Source organism: Eptatretus burgeri, chromosome 15, assembly GCF_056783735.1.
Source record: "Eptatretus burgeri isolate ZD-2024b chromosome 15, Ebu_testis_v1, whole genome shotgun sequence".
Taxonomy (NCBI): Eukaryota; Metazoa; Chordata; class Myxini; order Myxiniformes; family Myxinidae; genus Eptatretus; species Eptatretus burgeri.
This window is the reverse complement of record NC_140975.1, coordinates 66,181,312-66,201,311: the sequence shown is the minus strand read 5'-3', so window position 1 is coordinate 66,201,311 and position 20,000 is coordinate 66,181,312. Positions and strand designations below refer to the sequence as shown.

At 46.6% G+C, this 20,000-nt stretch overlaps 2 long non-coding RNA genes across 2 annotated transcripts in view; both read right to left on the bottom strand.

Annotated features, from left to right (window-relative positions):
* The window catches only part of LOC147012379 (uncharacterized), a 3,624-nt gene extending 1,603 nt beyond the window's left edge, over positions 1–2,021 (bottom strand). The window contains exons 1-2 of the long non-coding RNA XR_015051591.1: positions 1,212–2,021; positions 1–459 (exon numbers count right to left, since the gene is read on the bottom strand). The exon at positions 1–459 is cut by the window's left edge and continues 114 nt beyond it. This is a non-coding gene — a long non-coding RNA (uncharacterized LOC147012379). The remainder of the gene's footprint in view (positions 460–1,211) is intronic.
* An 11,405-nt stretch (positions 2,022–13,426) lies between these two features.
* Positions 13,427–18,626, bottom strand: LOC147012378 (uncharacterized). The gene is made up of 2 exons (XR_015051590.1): positions 13,748–18,626; positions 13,427–13,606 (listed from the first exon to the last, which is right to left on the bottom strand). It is a non-coding gene; the product is annotated as an uncharacterized LOC147012378 (long non-coding RNA).
* Between the last annotated feature and the right edge of the window lie 1,374 nt (positions 18,627–20,000).

Below are 20,000 nucleotides of genomic sequence, written 5' to 3'. Positions count from 1 at the left end.
TGTTAACATTCGCTGCTGTGGACGAATCGATACAATCTTGAGGTTTGTGCATTTTCGTCGTTGTTTTGTCACAGCCTTGTTATTTCACATTATATTTTTAAAAACAAAAGAGCGAGTAATAGTCAAGAGTTCAGCTCAACTTGTAAAAGTTCACATCTTCATGGATTTTTTTTTATTTGGAAGTTTTCACTGGGCAGAAAGGCGAACCTGCCTCGGCGAGGTACCCTTCACGCGGTGGAGTAGACGTAGACAAATATGATGACGCACAGATTGAGGACGGTTCCGGTGATGCCGATGATGGCTAGCAGGGATTCTTCAAATTCTCTCCGATCCTCGCGCTGTAATTCGCTCGACGGCTCGGCCAGACACACGGACAGCAGGGTCCCCATGGCTCGGGAGACCCCTGTGCGTGGCTCGAGTCACGGCGCGGTGCCAGCGTGACGAGTGGCCCGAGAGTAACTGCGCACACGACACATTCACCGGTTAAACGCTCTCTCTGTACCTACTACGTCACCGTGAGCTCGAGATGTGACAATCAAGACCTTCGTTACACCTCGCATCAACACATTCGACTCGTCCGAGTCGTAAGGAGTTTTCCTGTTGTAGGAAAACAAGTCGCACCGCACAATTGCATGTCTCAATCTGCCTGCAGAAGACCTACGGTTGATGTGCTCAGGGGTGCAGCATGGAGGTCTATGACGTTCAACGAGCAAGAACATCGAGGAAACAAAGAATGACTGCTTTGGGAGACTCCAGCGATTATATGTAGATCGGTTGCTATGGTGATTTACACAAATGAAACTACGTCGTGATGTCTCCCAAAGACTGTATGGTGTTATTTTTCAGACAAGTAAACAGTTGTTCTTTACAATTCAGTTGAGTTTATTTTCCCCCATGATTTGACATAGACTTGGAGTCGGAACTAAGAATCTGTATGGAAGGTCACGAGAACGACAAGGCTCACGACCTTTGACAACAATCAAACCGACGTTGCCAGACGACGTCAACACATGAAGGAGATTCAATCGAAGGACTATGTAAGAAACGCTTATCATTGGACGTAAGAGCATCTTACAGAAGATAGTTTCCCTTGTATGGCAGAAGGAAACAGCAATACATGTGGGGCATCCATTGGTTTGTCAAATCCCTGGCCAACCCTGTCCAACTAGAACAGGGTTATTTACACTTACGATGAATGGATCGAGGTTTACCTCGGCTGGGAGTCAGCGTGGCTCGGCTGGCTGGCACGGCAGCATGAGCCCGTTAGGAGTGCAAGGCTGTGGCTCGCAGGCTCGTCGTTCGGCATTCCTGACCCGTCAGACCCACTCACACACCAAGATGGCAGGGATCTCTCGGTGGTCGTGGAAGCTTCGGGAAAGCTCACCTCGACCGCGCACCGTGTAATGTCGTTGTGCAGCGCCGAGCGAATCACCGATCATCTCGCGGTGGAGGTTGCAGACACGAAAACGCCGAGAGGACCTCAATGTGGTCCTCCGAACGGGCCGTGAGGATGCTTCAGGTCAGGTTCCTCTGGCTCCTGAATCGATGTATTCGGTTTGGACTTGGAGACGCGAGGGGTGGGGGTTTGTATTCGTGAGGACGGACAAAGAGATTCGACACGCCGGGGATTCCGAGCATTCAACTTGCCGACATTCTACGTTTCCAACATGATGTGCTTTGGAATCCTTCACCGATGCCCGTTGCCTCGCAACGGTCGCGCGTTTCCACGTAATTCTCTTACGCGCCTCAAGTGGACATTGGCCGGCAATCGCAGAACATTCTCTCCTCTTCTCTGTGGAGCTCCATTCCCGCTTACCCTCCCCTCAAATGAATTGTGCCCGTCCCACCTCGTGGTGTAATATCAACGAAGCTTGGAGAGTGAAGTACCGCGACCTCTCGTCCTGACTCGCAGTGGAAAAGAAGCGCTGACCGACGACCATCATTGGAAACGATGCACATCACGGATGCGAAAGAGAGAGGGAACATCGAGCAGCGGGTCAAGCAAAACACGTCAAAAACACACACACACACAAACACACCAAAGCACACACACACAAATACAAAAAAGACACACACACCAAAACACACACACACACACACACACACACACAAATACCAAAACACACACACAAACACACCAAAACACACACACAAATACAAAAAAGACACACACACCAAAACACACACACACAAACACACCAAAACACAAACACAAATACAAATACAAAAAAGACACACACACCAAAACACACACACACACAAATACCAAAACACACACACACACACACACACAAACACACTAAAGCACACACACAAATACAAAAAAGACACACACACCAAAACACACACACACAAACACACCAAAACACAAACACAAATACAAATACAAAAAGACACACACACCAAAACACACACACACACAAATACCAAAACACACACAAACACACCAAAACACCCACACACACACAAATACCAAAACACACACACAAATACCAAAACACGTCAAAAACACACACAAACACACACACACAGATACAAAAAAGACACACACACCAAAACACACACACACACACAAATACCAAAACACACACACAAACACACCAAAGCACACACACAAATACAAAAAAGACACACACACCAAAACACACACACACAAATACCAAAACACACACAAACACCAAACACAAACAAAACACACCAAAATATGCACACACACAAACACCAAAACACAACAAAACACACACACACACACACACACACACAGACACCCCAAAACACACAAATACCAAAACACACACACAAACACCAAAACACACAAACACACACAAATACCAAAACACACACACACACACACACACACACACACACAAATACCAAAACACACACACACACACACACACACAAATACCAAAACACTTTTGGTGTCACTCTATCACGCAGGCAGTCCGGTGATCTTTCTGTCATCGACCATCTGTTCTCTGGTCTCCCCCCCCCCCCCAACTATATCTACGATATACCTCCCCCACCATATTTCCCCAGGGTACTCAAGGTCCACCAACAACCCCCTTCTGGTGAAACTTCCAAAATCACAAATCACTGCTCACCTTCACTCTTTCATTCCTCTTTTTTCCCGCCTTTGGAATAAACTCGCACACTCTCTGCAATCCCACTCTTCCCTCCAAGTCTTCAGCTGTTCACCATCATCTCTTATCTCCCCCCATCCAAAACCACGATCTTTTCTACCCCCCCGCTTCTGTGCCCCAAACCCACCTCCTTCAAATTCCCTGCTTTTCTTCTTGAAAGTCCCTGTAGTGTCCACCTTGTTTACTCTGTGTATTCTACCCCATCCCTCTCCCTTCCACAGATCCCCTCCTGTCTCCTGCTCCCCTTGTTGCACGTTCTGCGTGTTAATTCTCGTACGAGCTTCAGTATTATATATTAATAATAACAAAAAACACACACCCAAACACACACAAACCAATACACCAAAACACACACCCAAACACACACAAATCAAAACACCAAAACACACACATACACACACACACACACACACACACACACACCCAAACACACACAAACCAATACACCAAAACACACACACACCACAACACACACAAACACACACACACACACCCAAACACACACAAACCAATACACCAAAACACACACACACCACAACACACACACACACACACACCCAAACACACACACACACACACACACACACACACACCAAAACACACACACACACACACACACCCAAACACACACAAACCAATACACCAAAACACACACACACACCACAACACACACAAACACACACACACACCCAAACACAAACAAACCAATACACCAAAACACACACACACAACACACACAAACACACACACACACACACCCAAACACACACACACCAAAACACACACACACACACCAACACACACAAACACACCCACACAACACACAACACACACACACAGTTATTTAAAGGAAAGTGATCATGTTGCATGTTTTTCATTCGTCGCTCATTCAAGGTCATTGGTAGCAGGTAAAAGGTTCCCATTGTTTTGTTCACCTGTTATCGTTGACGGTGCACGACGTACATTTAGTTTAGCATCAATTGTCTCCGTCGGTCGTCGCGCACGGCACACTCCTGCAATGAGAATCCGAAGCGAATAAGATAAAGGTTTAATAACGGTCCGGGAAACACCTCGCGACACTAAATCAGCATCACCACTCACTCAGACTCTCGTACACTCACTCAGCCCCTCGGACACTCACTCAGCCCCTCGGACACTCACTCAGCCCCTCGGACACTCACTCAGCCCCTCGGACACTCACTCAGCCCCTCGTACACTCACTCAGCCCCTCGGACACTCACTCAGCCCCTCGGACACTCACTCAGCCCCTCGGACACTCACTCAGCCCTCGTACACTCACTCAGCCCTCGTACACTCACTCAGCCCCTGTCCCCGGTGCTGTGGGCTTGCTGTATAAAGGTGAACAAAGTGTTCGTCATGACTACGTTTGTCTCGCACAACAAAACGCATTTGACTAGAAAACATCACGAACCCCTCCCCTTCCAATCCCCCCATAACCCCCAACACTCCTGGAAGGATTTCTTGCGTATTCGTGTTTGTGTGTTTTGCTGTGTGGCGTTTTGGTGTGGGTTGTTTTTTGTTAGCCCGTCTCCCCACTTAGCGGAACAGTGGGTTTTGCAACCATTTATGTGTGTGTGTGTTTTGATGTGTTTGTGTGTTTTGGTGTGTGTTGTGATGTGTTTGTGTGTGTTTTGGTATGTGTACATGTGTTTTGACGTGTTTGTGTGTGTTTTGGTGTGTGTGTGTTTTGGTATTTGTGTGTGTGTGTGTGTGTGTGTGCACGCGCGCACGTGTTTTGAGGTGTTTGTGTGTTGTGGCATTTGCCTGTTGTGGTGTTTGTGTGTGTTGTGGTATTTGGCTGTTTTGGTGTGTGTGTGTGTGTGTGTGTGTGTGTGTGTGTGTGTGTGTGTTTTGGCGTGTGTGTATTGGTTTGTGCGTGTTTTGGTGTGTGTGTGTGTGTGTGTGTGTGTGTGTGTGTGTGTGTGTGTGTGTGTGTGTGTGTGTGTGTGTGTGTGTGTGTGTGTGTGTGTGTGTTATTACATGATGAGTAGTACCATACTCTTTGGAGGGCATTCATGGTACAGTTGAAGCAGTTTTGTTTTACTCTGTACACAGCTTTGAGCAACACATATTAGCCAATTGGTAGCATTTGAAATTCTGCCTCAAAATGAAAACAATGGAATAATTAAATAATTAGGAAAAAGGAAAATTAAATGATTAGGAAAAAAGGAAAATTTTCCTTAAAAAAGGAAAATTTAAACTTGTAAAACTGGGGGGAAAAATTAAATGAATAGAAAATTAAATAACTCAAAAGGGGGGAAAAATAGTTGAAAATTAAATTATTGAACAATGAAATGGAAAAATTAAATAACTGTAAATATTTTAAGAATTGGAAAATTAAATAATTGACAAAAAAGAAAAATTAGGGAAAATAAATAATTGGGGGAAAAAAAAATTAAAACAAAAATGATATAATTCAAAATTGATTAAAAAAAAAAAGAAGGAAAATTAGGGGGAAAATAAATAATTAAACAAGCAGTCATAGACTGGTACTTACGAAATCGTCAACTTGACCTCTGACCTTGTCTAATAAAAGCTGTCTCTAGAGACGGTAGAGACGCAAACCAGAAGCTTCTACGATGATTCTGTACCAAACCATCAAAAATCGAATGTTTGACCTCACTGTGACCTTGAACTTTGACCGATTTTGACCAAAATCTAATCAGCACTAGCCATCACCCTCCTGAATCACGTAGTGTAATTTGACATTGGTAGCTTCTTCCATTCTCGAGTTATCATTTTTTGGATGTTTGACCTCACTGTGACCTTGACCTTTGACCCATTTTGACCAAAATCTAATCAGTGCCAGCCACCACCCTCCTGAATCACGTGGTGTAATTATTGGTAGCTTCTTCCGTTCTCGAGTTATCGTGCCTACAAACAAACAAACAAACACAAACGGAAGTCATCAATATACTTACGAAATCTTTAGATTTCGTAAGTATAAGTAATAATGTAAAATGTTTTCTTCAAAAGGGACCCCCACGGACCCCAAGGAACACTTAATTCCCCCCTCCGGAAAGCACACCAAGCACACGTGCTCGCATGACAACAAATCAAGGGGCTGAAGAACGAGGCTGCAGTTTCCCTTTACACGGTCCGTTGATTTGTTTCTCAACAACGATCAATCTTGCTAAACGGGACATCGCTCACGTCCCAAATCGCTCAGGTCCCAAGTTGCATCGTGACGTCATCACGCAGCGCGCATCATTCTGGGATTTCTCTTGGAGGAGAAAGAGAGAGAGAGAAAGAGAGAAAGAGAGAGTTTCATCCTTCCCTTCTCCGAGTCTTTTGTTGATTTATCGTTCACGTCTTCACGAGTGAGAATCGTCACTAAAACGCTCTGCGGTTATTGGGATATTCCAAAGCATGCCCCATGCTCGGGATGATGATTCTTTGGATACGATCAGTATCACGTGCTATTTGTTGGTATTTAGAGCGTCTGTGCTGTCGAAAGTGTTTCTGGGTTGTTTGACGTTGCCTTCTCACCAATGAATCAGGGCAGCAATTTAGAATTTCAACAGGATGCTGGCGATAGCTCACCTACTGGGAACTTCGATGTCCAACAACTGATGTCGGCTGATGGGGACGTCCATCCGACTGATCCGAGGGATGGCACACACATTGATGAAACACGGGGATGGTAGTCTATAGCTGGGTCGGCATTCGAACCCAGGCTAGACAGCTTAGAGGTGAGTGTGCATATCTCTAGTGGCATTCGATTTCAAACGTTTTTCTGTCCATGCACCCCCTGAGCAATCAGACAATGGACCGATACCGCCCCCCCCCCCCCCCCATCATGGACATTTTATATTGTTTCCATGAACGAAGCACGATTATTTAAAGTAGGACAACCATCTGATGAGTCATGGTGTGTGGGACAGTCATCTGATGAGTTGTGGTGTGCGGGACAACCATCTGCTGAACCTTGGTGTGTGTGTGACAATCATCTGATGAATCTTGGTGAGCAGGACAACCATCTGATGAACATTTGTGTGTGGGACAACCATCTGATGAACCTTGGTGAGCGGGACAACCATCTGATGAACCTTGGTGTGTGTGACAACCATCTGATGAACCTTGGTGTGTGTGACAACCATCTGATGAACCTTGGTGTGTGTGACAACCATCTGATGAACCTTGGTGTGTGTGACAACCATCTGATGAACCTTGGTGTGTGTGACAACCATCTGATGAACCTTGGTGTGTGTGACAACCATCTGATGAACCTTGGTGTGTGTGTGACAATCATCTGATGAATCTTGGTGAGCAGGACAACCATCTGATGAACATTTGTGTGTGGGACAACCATCTGATGAACCTTGGTGAGCGGGACAACCATCTGATGAACCTTGGTGTGTGTGACAACCATCTGATGAACCTTGGTGTGTGTGACAACCATCTGATGAACCTTGGTGTGTGTGACAACCATCTGATGAACCTTGGTGTGTGTGACAACCATCTGATGAACCTTGGTGTGTGTGACAACCATCTGATGAACCTTGGTGTGTGTGACAACCATCTGATGAACCTTGGTGTGTGTGACAACCATCTGATGAACCTTGGTGTGTGTGACAAACATCTGATGAACCTTGGTGTGTGTGACAAACATCTGATGAACCTTGGTGTGTGTGACAAACATCTGATGAACCTTGGTGTGTGTGACAACCATCTGATGAATATTGGTGTGTGTGACAACCATCTGATGAACCTTGGTGTGCAGGACAACCATCTGATGAACCGTGGTGTGCAGGACAACCATCTGATGAACCTTGGTGTGCAGGACAACCATCTGATGAACCTTGGTGTGTGTGACAACCATCTGATGAATATTGGTGTGTGTGACAACCATCTGATGAACCTTGGTGTGCAGGACAACCATCTAATGAACCTTGGTGTGCAGGACAACCATCTGATGAACCTTGGTGTGCAGGACAACCATCTGATGAATCTTGGTGTGCAGGACATGCATGTTTCATCAGAAGCAGTTTCTCAATTGGAGACACACTTTTGGACATGGAAACTCGAAGCTGAGTCGATGTTTACTTTTCATGTTTAACAATGCTGACAATCCTTGCCCACATCAATATGTACCATCAATGAAGGCTTCACGGCCACGTCAACCACAATCGGGTAACACTCACTCATTATGGATCAGAAATTGGTCAAAGGAAGAGTTTCAAATGTGTCCCACACGGTACGTACAGTCATTCACCAACTGCACGATAATTAATCGTGCAAGAAGTCCGAGGTGGAGTGCACCTCAACGACGAATGGATTCAAAATGAAGTTTGAATCCAGCTCACTCAGATATGAGGAGTGCGACTGGAACTCCACCCGCAGGGACACCAGACGTGTGCATGAACTAGCGTCGCCATGCGCATTTTACCAGTTTCTTCATCCTCCAATACCGTTCAAACATCAGGAATTTTTTTTGTCCTTCACCTTAGCCTCTCACAGCTCCGTTTTTAAAAAAAAAATGTTTAATGCTCGGAGTTTGTCCGTTAAATCGATCACCGTGGTGAACCTGCCTTGGAGGGACGTGGTGGACGACTTGATGGTCGACGATGTCTTTGAAATTTCAAGAATGAGTGCAGGTGAGCAGTGATCCTGGATTTCGGTAGTTTCAGCAGAAGGAGGTTGAAAGTGGACCGTGTGAGCTCCGCAGCAACCTGGGGGTGGTGGTGGTGGACAAAGCACGGAAAGAGCGGACAACGCAAGACCGGAAAGGAGGCGCTAGAAGATCGAGAGACCACTGATCTGTCAATGATGTAACTCTCGCTACTGTGTAGTAGTAATTCACGGGCAAAAACAGTAAAACGTGTGTATGTGTGTTTTTGGTCACGTGCACTACTCCGTGCTACGGTGCACAGTTCACTCTGCTAAACACAACAAAAAATACATCCCATTCTCCTTTGTAATAACAGGTTTTGATGAATCAAAGTACAAAGTGTGGACCCCGCGGTGTCGTGCGATACGTCGGTGTCATCTGGTATGATTGCTTGTTTGTTTTTAACACGGGATCGCACCGTTTCACCTTTTTGTGCGATCTGCTTTCATTTCGGATGTTATTTAATTCCATTAGGAGCTTGGAGCGACATCATCTTGCATGTAAAAGCGGATGACGCGTTGTTTGTTTGTTTGCGACGCTACTCCTCTGAGCTCCCAAGGTTAATCATCACAAAACTATATATGATCACATTTTTTTTTTACCACAATACACCTTACGAGGGGTTTTAAACAGTTCTTTACTCACAACTCATAACTGACTGTCATGGGGAAGGGGTGGCAGTCTGGAGGGAGTAGGAGGAGGTAGTAAAGTAGGTGTCCTTGCTAGTAAAACAACAAAATAGGGAATTTCATGAATTTAGCTTTTATTTTATCTGTTTCATACTCAGAGATTGGTTCACCTATTTTCCCCAAAATCTTGTTTGAACTTCGATTTCAAGGTGATCATAATTATGGTTCTCTTCATTTACTTACAGGGATGGAGGTCACGCCGCTGGGACGGCAGGATCGCCTTCAGGTGTGCACTGTGCGCACTCCCCTCTCAGCTGTCTACCCTGGGTTCGAATCCCGACCGAGCTATAAACTGTCATTCCGGCATTTCACAGGCAGGGTGATTCATCAATGTGTGTGCCGTCCCTCGGATGTACGTTAACCGGGAATCTCATCTGCCAGCACGAGTTAGCGTACGTTAACGATCGGTGCAAAATTCTGAACAAATTACAAATTCCTGCCGTGACCCACAGAGGGCAGTGCTCAGCCGATGATGCAACCCCACGACCTTGTGTTGCATACGAAATAAGAAGATTAGGGATAGCTCAGCAGCCAGAGGGAGGTCTTTTGAGCTGTTGTGGATTGTTCTTAGCAGTGGGCCTTTGGTATTGAACCCCTTCCCACCCCCTCCCCCCCATCATTCTTCGTCGATGCTGGTCGATACGACTAATGACTAGTTAAAGCAAATAACTAATAATTCAACATAACAGCAATGTATTCCTTATAAGGCCATGAGAGACACAAAGACGACGGTTAGCGCTGAACCTGAGATGACAGTATTATGAAAGAATGATTTCGCTTCAATATCATCATCATTTGCACCGATTGCAGCTGCTGACGTTGCGGCTCTCGCTGTGTGAATTATTCATTTATTGAGGATCATCTTTCTGATGGAACGAGCCTGGACACGTGCCAGGTGTTCACGGTTCAGGTAATCCTGCAGATTACAAGAAATCAGCAAATAATTAAATTATCGAAAATAACGATGACCGAAAGCCCTAAAGAGAGTGGCAGCACGGATGTTGTTAATAACGTGAGCTTATTATAATTACAGGAGTCCCCACACGCTGCACTCATTACACCTGAAAATGGCTTCAAGGATGATTAAGCAAAGGGGGAGAAGAAGAGGGAGAAAAAAATGTTTTTAGATCCTCGTGGAGGATGTCTAAGTCTCACTCACCTTGTTGTTCTTGTGGACTTGTTTGTTTCACAGCCGACAGTTTTCATCGAAACTTCCTGAAACTTGGCATGTATATGTAAAAATACCCTGCGCGGACAGGAACCATCTCAGATTTTGAAAATTCCTCCTAGAAAAAAAAGCTATGACGTCAAAATGTCTCCGCTAATGGAAATCGCCCAAAAAATTCTCTCCGAAACTAGGCAAGCTTTTTGAATTCTGTTTGCGGGAATCGAACAGGGCATTAGCAGAGATGAATTACCGCACATATGATTACATCACTATGACGTCATATCAATTTTTATGACGCCATTCCTATTTTTGGACATTTTTTGTTTCACAACCCAGAGTTTTCATCGGATCTTCGTGAAACTTGCCATGTATATGCAGAAAGCCCATGCGCAGGCAGTAACCATCTCCGATTTTGAAAATTCTTCCAAGAAAAAAAAAAAGTTGACGTCATAATATCGCCGCTAATGGAAATCGCCTTTACCCTTATCTCCGAAACTCGGCAAGCTTTTTGAATTTTGTTTGCGGGAATCGAACAGGACATTAGCACAGATAATTTATCGCAAACCTCATACATCACAATGACGTCACATTCGTTTTTATGACGTCATCATTAAGAGAACGAGGATCTTACCTCATTTGAGCTTGTTTTTTTTTTTTAAAAACCTCGAAATTCCCACTTGTGCACCTGGGACAGGTGTTGCCTCAGCATGTGACAATGCCCAGTGTCAAGGTTCACTTTGTGTGTCTGTCCGTCCACAAACGTCAGGGTATGATCGAGGAACAACTTCATTTCAACCGAATGTTATATTTTGAACACGAATAGCAAAACGAACCTCCATGTTAGCTGTACTTTGGCTCTCAACTCATCCGAATCGTACATGCACACAGAGGAGAGTGTCATCATATTTTTTACTCTGTGTGCCTGCTTGGCAGTGAAGCAAGATTTTATACTGGAACGACCACTCGGTAGAGCGCATACCCCCTCCCAGACTGATTAGTATACGTTTTATAACCCACTGATAGCCCGGATCTGGATTCGGACCTCAACTAAAATTTAATCGGCTTGTTCTCGTCACCTCACCAACTCATCCACCATGTTTTGTCCGAATCTTTTCATCCATAACTTTTTGAGATATCTTGCTACATATCAGTTTAACCCCATCTCTCAATGGTGAAGAATCACTAAACAAAATTATCAGATCCTGATCCGGATTTTCACCAAAATCTCACAATGGTTCCCATCGTGTGCTGCCTTTTTGGCTGCTGGTTGCATCAGTGGTTCGGGGCGCGGCTATGCCGCTGATGCAGTGCCCCGATTACCAGTATACTGGTGCTCATTTCGCCGACCTCAGAAGGATGACAGGCTGAGTCAACCCCCCTGGTGTTAATTCAGTGGCCAACAGGAATCGAACTCAGGACCCTAGGATCCCAAGCCACCACAATAACCACTAAGCCAACACCAGGCTCTCTCAATGGTGAAGAATCGCTTAAAAAAAAATTACAGTAGTCAGATCCGGATCCGGATCTTCACCAAAATCAAATCAGTTCGTCCTTGTCACATACCCAAGCTCTCCACCAAATTTTGTCTGAATCTGTCCACAACTTTTTGAGATATCCTGTTCACAAACAAACAGACATGGGTGGAAACAACCTCCATCGAAGGTGGTGGAGGTAATAACTCCAAACAGTCAACTCGGGACGTTATAAAGGACACAAACAACAGGCACGAAGAACGAATGTAACACGTAAAACAAGGTGATTTAAAAGACGCTGCGGAGTACCGAAAGTACCTTCACTTGGCAGTAAAGCACCGAAAAGTTTTTTTTCTACAACTTTTCAAATCTCTATTTTATTTAAATTTAATTACTTTTCGTGCACACTGTCGAACACAAATCTCCTGTTTCGCACTTTTGAAAACCCTCCCGTTCAGCAGCACTCGGACAAGATATCAGGGTATTTGACGTCGTCTCGACCAATGAAATTTGCCACTCACAAAATCTGCCCATTTGCTTCTTTCTCCACACTGCGGGGGGGGGGGGGTCAGATGTTTCATGAACTCTCCAGTTTAAAACTTTCATTAATGTCATGTTGACGCACGATGAAATGTTTTATCAGCAGTGCTCTTACAATGTCTGCGATCATTCCTCTTCTCTAAGGGACATGAGTCAGTCGCTGATGTTTTGAGCACCCGCCCTTCATCAGAGCAGGGGACTAAGAAACAGTCATAAACTGGCTGTGACGCAGGAACATACTTTGTGGCGGAGTGCAGAGTGCGCTCGTTAAGGTGCTGGATCGCACTCGGTGATCTGTGATTGTAAAATGTAATTATGGGCACATTTTAAAACTTTTTTTCCATGAAACTTTACATATGCAGTCAGCATTGGGGGGACGCAGAAAATATGGAAAGATTTTTTTATTTTTTTTTGATTTGACGCGCAGTTCATGCCCTGGTTGGTGGGGACTTGGGGGTCACAGGTCAAACCTGAAATTGAAACGCAAAATTTGAAACTGGGTCATTCCTGGTGGAACTTTTTGCAAGGTTTAAAAGGGCGGATGCTTTCACCTTTTCTGAGGGTGGGAAGTGTAGGCATTTGTGATGACGCGTCATCGACTTCATTCTCCTGTTTTGTCCTGATAAAAATTTCCTCAAGGAAAACCACAGGAGGGATGAAAAGATAAACTGACAGCATTAACAGTGATAACATATGAGATCATGGTATATAAGCAAAAGGTAAATTAAAAGTAGGCTATTATCTTTAACTAATAAGTGTGTGTGTGTGTGTGTGTGTGTGTGTGTGTGTGTGTGTGTGTGTGTGTGTGTGTGTGTGTGTGTGTGTGTGTGTGTGTGTGTGTGTGTGTGTGTGTGTGTGTAAGTATGATGCCAATCACACCAAAACCACTGGGCCAATTGCCATCAAATTGGCACATGGACCAAGTTCGACCTCGTGGTGAACATGGGCTACTTGATTTCAATCTGTAGTCACGGGGGTTCAGGAAGGAAGGGCAACAAAAATTATCGATGTAAATGTACACCATGTCACGTTACCTCCATGTAAATGTGACAATTTTCTTTATAAATGTGTATCGTGGAGGTGGTGGTGGCACAGGTTATTACAAGTCAGCTGTGGAGATGACTTTCAGTTTTGCACTGTACATGTTTCCAGAGAGTGGGAAGCCCCACAGCCAACCACCGCTAATCAGGTGAGGCAGAGGAAAGGGGGGGGGTGGGATTCCAGAGGGACTGGTGGCATGGGACTCTGAAAGGGAGGGGTGGGGTGAGAGGAGGCAGGGGGAGGTATGGGATGAGTAATCATTCATTGTAAATATTAAAACGTGGAGTAATCACACAAAATTAAAACAACAATGGCACTCGGTAGGGTGTATACATCCACGAGGCGGAACAGTTTACATTTTCTATCCCACTGATAGGCCAGATCTGAATCCAGACCTAAACCAAAATTGAATTGACCGTTCTTCTCACATACCCAACTCATCCAGCTAGTTTTGGCATAACTCTTCCACTTTTTGAGATATCATTGCTATACATTGTTTTTGGCCTGATCTCTGAATGGTGAAGAATCACTTGAAAAATTCGCATATCTGGATTCGGACCTTCACTAAAACTGAATTGATATGTCCGTCACACACCTAACCTATCCATTAGGTTTTGTCTGAATCTGTCCATAATCTTTTGAGATATTTTGCTTACAGACAGAAACACCAACAGGTGAAAACATCTATATATTAATACTGAAGGACCAAGTTTGTGCTCCTCCTCCCAGTGGTCACGTCACGTTTTTCTCGGTACTGTGACCTGAGAAGTTTTGACACGGTGTTTGTACGTCAAAGTAGACACGTGTACAAATCAGGGGACTTCTTCACAAGGAGTAGTGTACACCAAAAATGTCGTGTACAACGACGTTTTGTAGGCCTCATTAGGTAAGGCTATGGAGTACGTCGACTGGGATCCGGCTCTTACGAGAGCCGCCACTGGTTGTCATATTGGGCTCATGGAACAGAATTCGTCTGTGACGGGGTTTCGGCTAGTAAGGTAATAATAACTAGGAGGGCACTCGGTAGAGCGCATAACTCTGCCACACAATGCCTGATCCATGAGAACATATCAGGCCCAATATATTTTTGAACTAGAAGGGCACTCGGTGGAGCGCATACCTCCGCCACACAATGCCTGATCCACCAGAACATATCGGGCCCAATACATTTTTGAAATATTATGCTATACGGTACTATTGTAAAGGATTCGGCGGTGGCGGGATTCGCACCCTACTCTTGACAGCCAAATGTTGAAGATTCAGCATCACTTAACAGCACCGCCGTCTCCGGGGCTATAACGTCGGCTAGTTCGGCACAGGCCTCGGGTCACGTGCCTCGGGTCACGATACCAATGTACACCTGGGCCTTACCAGTTGGGGAAAATAGACCTTGGCTACAGACTGGGTTTGTCAGAGACCGAGCGAAGTCTGCCAGTCCTTAGCCCGTTTGGTTTTATATACAAATCGAACAATTGTTCCTCAGCGCGGCACGAATAAACTCAAGGCGGCAACTTTCATATGAATCAGCCAGATTTATTGGGGACACATCGGGGAACACGACACAAGCAAAGCATTCACGAACGTTATCATTCATCTATAACCCGCTCTTAACTAGGGAGCTATGGATATGGGTTTCGAAGGGGACCCTAGCGAGATAAATCTTAGGCTTGGACGACATGCAGACAACATGCAGACAAGACACAGAGTACTTGGTGATGCCTCATGGACGAGAGGAAGTGTCGAAGGAACGAATGCGGCTCGTGAGAAGCCGATGTCAACGGCTTCGCGCGCCCAAGCTCGAGCACGCCGCGTGGCAAAATGGCGCTCATACTCCTTCTCCCGGCACCGCTAGCGCATGCAGCCTCGGCGCGTCCAGCACCCATAAGGTCAACGGCACAAGATAGGAAGATCTATGGTGTGTTCCAGCTGGTTTCTCACAAGGTCCAGCATACAAATCCAGGCCTGGCCTGTTCACCAGACAAGGCCAAATCGGGGTCTTGGGCTCAGCAGGCTGGGTCCATGGCCGAGGAGGAACAGCCGGCCAAAACCACTCTCCACAAAGCCGATCGCCGCCTCACACAAGCCCTTCCCCTTGCCTTTCGGGGCGGGCCTTTTCCACAAAGCAGATCGTAGACTCACACAGCCGTCCCTCTCGAAGCAGACCGCCGAATGACACCAGCAGCCTCTCATCCAGCAGAAGGCAGACAGACCTCATGCAGTTCCTCTTGCCTTTTTCACGAAGCAGATCGCAGACAGACACAGCCGTCCCTTATATAGCAGATCGCGACTCGACACTCAGACAGTTACTCCCTTGCTTCTTGGGGCTCGCTTTTCTGGGACACTCCCCCGGGGACCCGTGATTGGTCCATCGCTCGAGATTGCAGCAGCCCTCCACCAATGGGTCCCCGGCACGTCTTGACTGACTGTCAGAGCGCCGGGTGGGGGCTAGCTCAGAGAGGGGAAGGAAGAAGAAGCGCCTCTCGGTACACCACCACCGTATGAACACTGGACAGCCTGCTACACCTCCCGACACACATGTAACGCCCGATTAAGAAACAACCTGGCTAAACATGCATTTAAGGGGGGATCTGGGCTAATCCTATATTTAATAACCCACTAAGGGCCCATTTCCACAACACAATTTCGTTTTTGGCCCAAACTCTCAATAGTGAATAATCACTTTATAAATGAAATAATTCTCGCATTTAGATCTTCACCAAAATCGAATCAATTTGTCCTTGTCACATACCCAACCTGTCTAAGTTTCCTCCCAATCCGTCCACAACTTTTTGAGATCGTGCTATATATATATATATATATATATATATATATATATATATATATATATATATATATATATATATATATATATATATATATATATATATATATATATATATATATATTTTGAGATCGTGCTAGAAAGCCCGATCTCTCAATGGCGAAGAATCACTTAAAAATTATCAGATCCGGATCCGGATCTTCACCAAAACTGAAACAATTCTTCCTTGTCACAGATCCAACTTGTCCACCAAGTTTTGTCTGAATCCGTCCACAACTTTTTGAGATATCGTGCTATATATCGTTCTTGGCCTATCTCTCAATGGTGAAGAATCACTTATAAAATACTAGTAGTCGGATCCGGATCGGGTTTTTCACCAAAATCTAATCAGTTAAAACTTGCCATACACCGAACCTGTCCACAAAATTTCATCTGAATCCATCAACAACTTTTTGACATATCCTGCACACAAACAAACAAACAAACAAAGAGAGGCTTGAAACCATAACCTAATTCCACCTTCGGTGGCAGAGGTAATTGACGATATAGTTAAAAATATAAATATTACTAATATTTGTATTCCGGTGTTCTGCCCCAAGGCAGGTAGGTGCAGTACTGCCGAAGCAGTTTCTTGGCACGAGTTATACAGGGTGGTTTGCCATTGCCTTTCCAGCAGTAATCGTTTCATGATGTGACCGATAGCTCGCCCACTCTTCGCGAAGGCCACCACCCTTTCATTTCACCAACCTCCAAAGGATGGCAGGTTGGGTCAATTCCACCTGGTGTTAATTGAACGGGTAACAGGGGCTCAAACTCAGCGTCCTCATGTCCTAAGCCAGCCACCCTATTAAAACTGCTATGCGAACACCAGGCTGTCGTCAAAACGTTGGAAAAAGACAAAGGATGAAGCATGGATGGGGATTGCTGACTTAACCTGCTCTATACATATGGAACTCCAGTGAATTGAGATCTGGAGTCTTTGGCACACACCTGTAGTGCGCACACACACCTACATACATTACTCGACCTTGTATAAAAACAAAGATCAGGTTAGATCGTGTACCTGATTAGTTATACTCTATTATAATGATTTTAACCCCCCTGAAAGGGGAGGAGGTTCAGACACTCTCCCCACCACTTTGGGTAGCTCTGCGACGAATCACAAATCAAATGACCATTGCAATGGTTGCAGGTTCACTTTCACACCAACTACCGAAAAAATAAAAAAAAACTTCCAAATAATTAAAATACTGAATATCTGGCACACTACGTCCCTCACCTTTCCTTCGAACCTCCTTCCCCTCATCTCATATGTACCCATCTTCTTTATTTCCTATTTAAATAATCTGTTGATCGATGTTCCCTCGCAGTTGAAGCAGGATTTACTCGAATATGACCAATGGCAAATACCATGCCGACGTACAGATATCGCAATAACCAAACATTTAATGTCACACTTCACCTTTGTAAACTGCAGTACTTTGGTTTGATGAGAGGGAGCACAAGAAGTACTCGCCCGCACAGAACGAAACATGTACTCGAGCCAACGGACAGACATCATTTGTCGCTCCATAACCAGTGTTTATTCAAAGGTGCCTCGAGTAAAATCAAATAATAACAGAACACGTGACACACGCAAGGAAAACCCAGCCTCATCAACACTATCAACCAAGTGCAGAGACACCGTGTTGGTTTTACGTGAAAGGAGATCCCTTAAAAATCCTAATGGGGCAGCTAAAACTACCACAGCGCATCCTCATTGAAACGCACATGTCGTACGAAGCACGCACAGGTCAGGGCACGTCACCAGGGGTCAGGACCAGACACCGAGCACGGGTCAGAGGACCAGACACCGAGCACGGGTCAGAGGACCAGACACCGAGCACGGGTCAGAGGACCAGACACAGAGCACCAGACACAGAGCACGGGTCAGAGGACCAGACACCGAGCACGGGTCAGAGGACCAGACACCGAGCACGGGTCAGAGGACCAGACACAGAGCACCAGACACAGAGCACGGGTCAGAGGACCAGACACTGAGCACGGGTCAGAGGACCAGACACCGAGCACGGGTCAGAGGACCAGACACAGAGCACGGGTCAGAGGACCAGACACAGAGCACGGGTCAGAGGACCAGACACAGAGCACGGGTCAGAGGACCAGACACAGAGCACGGGTCAGAGGACCAGACACAGAGCACGGGTCAGAGGACCAGACACAGAGCACGGGTCAGAGGACCAGACACAGAGCACGGGTCAGAGGACCAGACACAGAGCACGGGTCAGAGGACCAGACACAGAGCACGGGTCAGAGGACCAGACACAGAGCACGGGTCAGAGGACCAGACACAGAGCACGGGTCAGAGGACCAGACACAGAGCACGGGTCAGAGGACCAGACACAGAGCACCAGACACAGAGCACGGGTCAGAGGACCAGACACCGAGCACGGGTCAGAGGACCAGACACAGAGCACGGGTCAGAGGACCAGACACAGAGCACGGGTCAGAGGACCAGACAGAGCACGGGTCAGAGGACCAGACACAGAGCACCAGACACAGAGCACGGGTCAGAGGACCAGACACAGAGCACCAGACACAGAGCACGGGTCAGAGGACCAGACACAGAGCACGGGTCAGAGGACCAGACACAGAGCACGGGTCAGAGGACCAGACACAGAGCACGGGTCAGAGGACCAGACACCGAGCACGGGTCAGAGGACCAGACACCGAGCACGGGTCAGAGGACCAGACACAGAGCACCAGACACAGAGCACGGGTCAGAGGACCAGACACCGAGCACGGGTCAGAGGACCAGACACCGAGCACGGGTCAGAGGACCAGACACAGAGCACCAGACACAGAGCACGGGTCAGAGGACCAGACACCGAGCACGGGTCAGAGGACCAGACACCGAGCACGGGTCAGAGGACCAGACACAGAGCACGGGTCAGAGGACCAGACACAGAGCACGGGTCAGAGGACCAGACACAGAGCACGGGTCAGAGGACCAGACACAGAGCACGGGTCAGAGGACCAGACACAGAGCACGGGTCAGAGGACCAGACACAGAGCACGGGTCAGAGGACCAGACACAGAGCACGGGTCAGAGGACCAGACACAGAGCACGGGTCAGAGGACCAGACACAGAGCACGGGTCAGAGGACCAGACACAGAGCACGGGTCAGAGGACCAGACACAGAGCACGGGTCAGAGGACCAGACACAGAGCACGGGTCAGAGGACCAGACACAGAGCACGGGTCAGAGGACCAGACACAGAGCACGGGTCAGAGGACCAGACACAGAGCACCAGACACAGAGCACGGGTCAGAGGACCAGACACCGAGCACGGGTCAGAGGACCAGACACAGAGCACGGGTCAGAGGACCAGACACAGAGCACGGGTCAGAGGACCAGACAGAGCACGGGTCAGAGGACCAGACACAGAGCACGGGTCAGAGGACCAGACACAGAGCACCAGACACAGAGCACGGGTCAGAGGACCAGACACAGAGCACGGGTCAGAGGACCAGAC